The sequence below is a fragment of the Engystomops pustulosus genome, chromosome 11 (assembly GCF_040894005.1).
Source record: "Engystomops pustulosus chromosome 11, aEngPut4.maternal, whole genome shotgun sequence".
Classification (NCBI taxonomy): Eukaryota; Metazoa; Chordata; class Amphibia; order Anura; family Leptodactylidae; genus Engystomops; species Engystomops pustulosus.
This window is the reverse complement of record NC_092421.1, coordinates 74156060-74163178: the sequence shown is the minus strand read 5'-3', so window position 1 is coordinate 74163178 and position 7119 is coordinate 74156060. Positions and strand designations below refer to the sequence as shown.

The following is a 7119-nucleotide window of genomic DNA, read 5'->3' as shown; positions in this document are numbered from 1 at the left end:
ATGTAGATAAGGGGAATCCTGGGCGGTGTCGTACTGGGGCTACTTAGGTCCACCAGATAACATTATTCTGGAGGACCCTCTTCACAGTTAACTAAAAAAAAGACCCTTCCAGCTTCCAAATTTAGTTATCTTCTGCTGTATCGTTGTAATCCAGTATAAGGTCGGAGCCTGGGCCCACCGGAGGATCCTCTGGTGGGACAGTCCGACATGGATCCTGGGGAATATCTGCTCTCATTTTTTGGTTTCTGTTCTACATTTGGGGCATTATTGATAGCGCTGTGTGTCCAGTGGAGCAGGTAGAAGATTTACCCCCAGACCCCTGTCCCTAGAGCACATATTATAAAACATGGTGACATCATATCCAGGTCCTTATGTCCTCTCCACCCATTCCTGGTTATACTGAGGTCCTAGATCTGTCATTAGGGTGACATTGAGGTGTCTGGGAGGGTGAGGGGAAGATCGAAACCCTGTATCTACTGTGCACTAGTTATAATATGTCACCCCCCAGACTCATTTTTACACTCCTCTTGTTGATAACAGTTTAAAATTATAAACTTTATGTGAAGAAATTGCAAAAATTGTCTAATTTACTCTAAAAGAAAGATGGCGGATGTGTGTACTGGTTACCATAGCAATAGAATCTTTCTCCATTTACCCAGGTTTTAGCGTGATGTCATCACTATCACTGCTGTATACAACCTGGTATTACCCATAATGCTCTGAGAGATAGACTATGTGATATTGAAGATGTTCTAGAGCCGTCTACTACATCTTTACTCATTTCTGGTTATATCAATGTCTCTTTCCACCAATGTCCTCCTATACTCCACTAGTGGTCTCCACCATCTCCGCTCCTGAAGGTCTATGGTTACTTTGCATGATTCCTTCTGGAGACGTCTCCATCATGTGGAACCACAAATAATTTCACTGACCCGAAATTCTGTTCTTCTCTCTCCCCTATAGGATAAACTTACTGGGCGCACCCGTGTCCAAGTCCTGTCCCGCAGGGCACTGGAGCCGGAGGCCAAGCGCACTTGGATCAAATCATACAACGATGGGGTAAATAATTCTAGAGACGTCATCAGCCATCACCACATTATACATAACATGTGATATTGGGGTTATCTGGGGTTCACCTCCTCCATGACATATTATCAATAAGATGTCAGTGATCTGAAAGTAATGTTTCTATTTTTATGTCCCACAGCTAGGTCCTTCTCCTGCCTTTTATGATTTGGCTGCTGCTATTCATGATGGACCAGGAGAGCTGATGCCGGAGTCACCTGAGCCCCCCTGCTGGATTGTTAGATCGGTAAGGAGGCCATTACTATATAGTCATGGACTCACCATGTCCCATAACTGCTGCTGATGCTATTGATGATGATGATGATGGAGGTGATGATGAATTGAGGGAAAATGATTCTAATTTGACAATTAATATGTATTGACAGGAGAGTTTCCTACCACCGGATCCGCCTCCTGAGCCGCTAGACCTGGACTGCATCATCACGGTAATGTCTCTTCTCCTCTATGATCCACACACGACTTATAGACAATGGGGCAGATTTACTAATATTCTCTAAAAGAAAGTGCAAGATAAACTAGAGCGTGTTATCAAGTACATGATTTACAAATTTAGATGTAATAGTTACATCTGGTGTCCGCTGGACGTTTCTTAGATCCAGGCACCGTGACTGTGGTAATCTTCTTATATTTGTTATCTATGGCCTCCTTCCTTCTAAATTCAACTTTTAAAATTATTCCAATGAGCCTATAGAACTCTTGTGGTTGTTACCAGAGACTCTCTGTGCTGCACCTTCACAGACTATTACACTGTCTCCCCACCTCCTTCTCCCCCAGCAATTCCCTCCTGGGGAGGAGACTGGGTAACGGTCTGTGAAGTTACAGCACAGAGGGACACTGGTAATACCCCCTAGATCGCTTCTGGCTCATCAGCAGAATTATAAAGGTTGATTTTAGAAGGAAGGAGGCCATGGATAACACATATGTGTATGAGTAATTGATCCTGGTTTATCAGGATGGAATTTGATGGCAGATTTAATATTAGGATCTCACTAATTAATTCAGTTTTTCTATGAATTGAACCAAAAAGTCCTAAAATCTCTTGTGTCACAAATTAGCATCAAAAACTGCAACTCTTCTCATCACATGTCAAATCTGAACAGCAACTAGACAAGTGGACGGGGTCTTAAAAAAAAAAAGATCAATAGAATTTATTGTATAGTAAAATGGCACCAATTTAGTTATCAAAATTTAGCACATCTTTTTACTTCATTTTTTCCCATGTTCGTGGCTGTCTCTCCTTGTCAGAGCTGGTGAATGTGAAGCTGAGATCTTACTATACATAGAGTCTCCCGGTGATATCTATCTATATAGCCATGTAATATAACTGTAGCAGCCAATCACAGCTTAGCTTTCATTCATATTAAGCAGCTAATAAAATGAAAGCAGCGCTGTGATTGGTTACTATGGGTAACACTACTTTACTACAAACAGCTCATGTATAATTCCCTTATGTATAACAATGGGACATAGTTTGGCATATGTCAGACTAACTTGGACCTATGGATGTATATGGCAGGTATGAGGTCACCACCTGGACACTATTATGCAAATGTATTTGAAATATATTTGGCTGTCCTATCAGAAGTTAATATACAGATATATGAGTAACTCCTGGAATTCTGTTCTTCTCTCTCCCCTATAGGATAATCTTACTGGACGCACCCATGTCCAAGTCCTGTCCCGCAGGGCACTGGAGCCGGAGACTAAGCGCACTTGGATTGAATCCTACAACGATGGGGTAAATAATTCTAGAGACGTCATGAGCCATCACCACATTATACATAACATGTGATATTGGGGTTATCTGGGGTTCACCTCCTCCATGACATCTTATCAATAAGATGTCATTGATCTGAAAGTAATGTTTCTATTTTTATGTCCCACAGCCAGGTCGTTCTCCTGCCTCCTATAATTTGGCTGCTGCGACACATGATGGACAAGAAGAGCTGATGCCGGAGTCACCTGAGCCCCCCTGCTGGATTGTTAGATCGGTAAGGAGGCCATTACTATATAGTCATGGACTCTCCATGTCCCATAACTGCTGCTGATGCTATTGATGATGATGATGGAGGTCATGATGAATTGAGGGAAAATTATTCGAATTTGACAATTAATATGTATTGACAGGAGAGTTTCCTACCACCGGATCCACCTCCAGAGTGTAGTGCTGAGACAACGCCGCTAGACTGGGACAAGATCAGCGAGCACTGCAGCATCACGGTAATGTCTCTTCTCCTCTATGATCCACACACGACTTATAGACAATGGGGCAGATTTACTAATATTCTCTAATAGACGCAAGATAAACCAGAGCGTGTTATCAAGTACATGATTTACAAATTTAGTGTGTGGTGTCCGCTGTGTGTACAATTTTTGGTGCTTTTCCACAGTAATACAGGACCCATGTTTATAGCTGAATGGAGGATTCATTTGCTTTCTATCACTCTAAATTTCTGTGTATCCAAATTCTCAACAGGATGAACCAGAAACCCCTGGGGAGAAAAGAAGATCTACTGGATCCAAATGGAGAAAAAGACTGAGGAGCCTCTTCTGCATGGTGAGGAGATCTCAGTCTAGGACATGTATCTCAGCCTGGTGATACAGGTCGTGTATCTCAGGATCTCATTCACAAGTGACTGGACTCGTGATACACACATCATCATCAGCTTTCTCTTATGTTTCCTCTGTAGTGCCGGGAATCAGTGGAGGTGACTCCTTTCAGAAGACCAAGCACAAAGGACTTTGGGTGCCAAGTCACAGAAGAAGATCTCAGCCTTGGGCCAAAAGTCACCTTTATCCAGGTGAAACCGATGAAACATTCCTATATGGTTGACGCTTCAACCCAGGTCGATAAGGATGACATAAGTTCTTAGGTAGGTGGAACGCACATCAGTACATTGTGACAAGGACAACATCCAGGAGATCTGAGATTCTGCAGGTCGGAGTCTTCAGAACTTGTCCAGTGACTTTGCAAATTCTTTAATTTACTTCTCTTGTCCCGATATCACACACTATTTTACTATTACACGTCTAGAGCTAAGTTGATGCTACTGCTGTTTTCCTCTTAGTTTGGAAAAGTGCATTATGGGAGCTCATAAAATATATTTACAACATACACTGACTGATTTTTGGCTTTTGCGTTGGATTATATGACCTACTGTCAGACTTTACAATGAAGATAATCCAGAGATTTTTTTTGCAGCTTTCATTCACGAAGGTTCTACTTGAATTTAGACCAAGACGACCTGTGACCTACCAAACCTGTAAGTCCTGACTATACTCTGCCACATAGATGAATCACTTCTCTACCAGTGAGCAATGTCCATAAGATATTCCCATCTAGGCCGATGTCCATGGGACATCATCACTGCTACGGACACTTAGATATGGATCATTCCAGGATGGCTCCAGTCTTGTAGACATGTAGCAGCCACTTGATGAGGAATGTATGTAGTGATATATCTTTGTTCTTTCATTAGGCCAATAGACGTGTCCTCCCGCCCCTGGTGTCAGAACTGGACGTCTATGACTATGGAGACCATGAATGATGTTCTGAAGATATGGCGGACTTGAACACCTACACAAACCTTTGTACTCTAGGGTGACACCATGATACCAGCTATGGGCATCACTTGACATTTCCTGACCTCGAGATGTTGACACAAAGAGTCCTTAGAGTTACATTTCACTGCCAATAAATGTGCAGACTATATGAAGTGTTTTTGTGTTTTTTCTTTCTAATTTGCAAAAATAGACCTGAAAGGGCTTGTTCCACCACATACCCCATCCATATTCCACCGCTTAGTGGATACATATAAGTTGGTGGGCGACCCCTGGGGTGTTATTTACTTCAATGGGGCTGCCAGGGCCACAATCTTTGGCAGCCTTACAGAAGTGATGGGACGGCAGTCATAAATACTGGCATGAAGGGGTATAGACAGGGGATTGTCTACTGGAATTATAGCATGCTAAGCACCAATCCATATACAACACCCCCAATTTATTAATACAGACCCCCCCCTCCAACATTTGGTTTACATGATGCAAAGTAATCTGTATCCTATAACTAATAAATATATAGCACCCCCTAATGAATATATATATATAATAAATTTATTTTTATATATCCCTGCTCTCATATATTTAAAGGCCTCGTTATTCACCCCCCAATTAAATTATATACAGCTCCCGTATACAGATCCCCTACAGCTTAAATAAAATCTTGCCCCACATATACAGCCCCCCAGCTTAGTAATATACTGTATCCCATATACAGCCTCCCAGCTTAGTAATATACTGTATCCCATATACAGCCCCCCAGCTTAGTAATATACTGTATCCCATATACATCCCCCCAGCTTAGTAATATACTGTATCCCATATACATCCCCCCAGCTTAGTAATATACTGTATCCCATATACAGCCCCCCAGCTTAGTAATATACTGTACCCCATATACAGCCCCCCCCAGCCTAGTAATATACTGTACCCCATATACAGCCCCCCCAGCTTAGTAATATACTGTATCCCATATACATCCCCTCAGCTTAGTAATATACTGTATCCCATATACAGCTCCCCAGCTTAGTAATATACTGTATCCCATATACATCCCCCCAGCTTAGTAATATACTGTATCCCATATACATCCCCCAGCTTAGTAATATACTGTATCCCATATACATCCCCCAGCTTAGTAATATACTGTATCCCATATACATCCACCCCAGCTTAGTAATATACTGTATCCCATATACAGCCCCCCAGCTTAGTAATATACTGTATCCCTTATACAGCCCCCCAGCTTAGTAATATAGTGTATCCCATATACAGCCCCCCCAGCTTAGTAATATAGTGTACCCCATATACAGCCTCCCAGCCTAGTAATATACTGTATCCCATATACAGCCACCCATCTTAGTAATATACTGTACCCCATATACAGCCCCCCCAGCCTAGTAATATACTGTACCCCATATACAGCCCCCCCAACTTAGTAATATGGTGTACCCCATATACAGCCCCCCAGCCTAGTAATATACTGTATCCCATATACAGCCTCCCAGCTTAGTAATATACTGTATCCCATATACAGCCCCCCCAGCCTAGTAATATACTGTATCCCATATACAGCCCCCCAGATTAGTAATATACTGTATCCCATATACAGCCTCCCAGCCTAGTAATATACTGTATCCCATATACAGCCCCCCAGCTTAGTAATATACTGTATCCCATATACAGCCCCCCCAGCCTAGTAATATACTGTATCCCATATACAGCCCCCCAGCTTAGTAATATACTGTATCCCATATACAGCCCCCCCAGCCTAGTAATATACTGTATCCCATATACAGCCCCTCAGCTTAGTAATATACTGTATCCCATATACAGCCCCCCCAGCCTAGTAATATACTGTATCCCATATACAGCCCCCCAGCTTAGTAATATACTGTATCCCATATACAGCCCCCCAGCCTAGTAATATACTGTATCCCATATACAGCCTCCCAGCTTAGTAATATACTGTATCCCATATACAGCCCCCCCAGCCTAGTAATATACTGTACCCCATATACAGCCCCCCCAGCTTAGTAATATAGTGTACCCCATATACAGCCCCCCCCAGCCTAGTAATATACTGTATCCCATATACAGCCCCCCCAGCCTAGTAATATACTGTATCCCATATACAGCCCCCCGCTTAGTAATATACTGTACCCCATATACAGCCCCCCCAGCTTAGTAATATACTGTATCCCATATACATCCCCCAGCTTAGTAATATACTGTATCCCATATACAGCCCCCCCATCTTAGTAATATACTGTACCCCATATACAGCCCCCCCAGCCTAGTAATATACTGTACCCCATATACAGCCCCCCCAGCTTAGTAATATAGTGTACCCCATATACAGCCCCCCAGCCTAGTAATATACTGTATCCCATATACAGCCTCCCAGCTTAGTAATATACTGTACCCCATATACAGCCCCCCAGCTTAGTAATATACTGTATCCCATATACAGCC

General features: G+C 42.6%; 1 long non-coding RNA gene across 1 annotated transcript; it reads left to right on the top strand.

Moving 5' to 3' along the window:
* The first annotated feature begins 3806 nt into the window (after positions 1-3806).
* Positions 3807-4802, top strand: LOC140105721 (uncharacterized). The gene is made up of 3 exons (XR_011850628.1): positions 3807-3959; positions 4289-4349; positions 4566-4802. It is a non-coding gene; the product is annotated as an uncharacterized lncRNA (long non-coding RNA).
* Positions 4803-7119: the final 2317 nt, after the last annotated feature.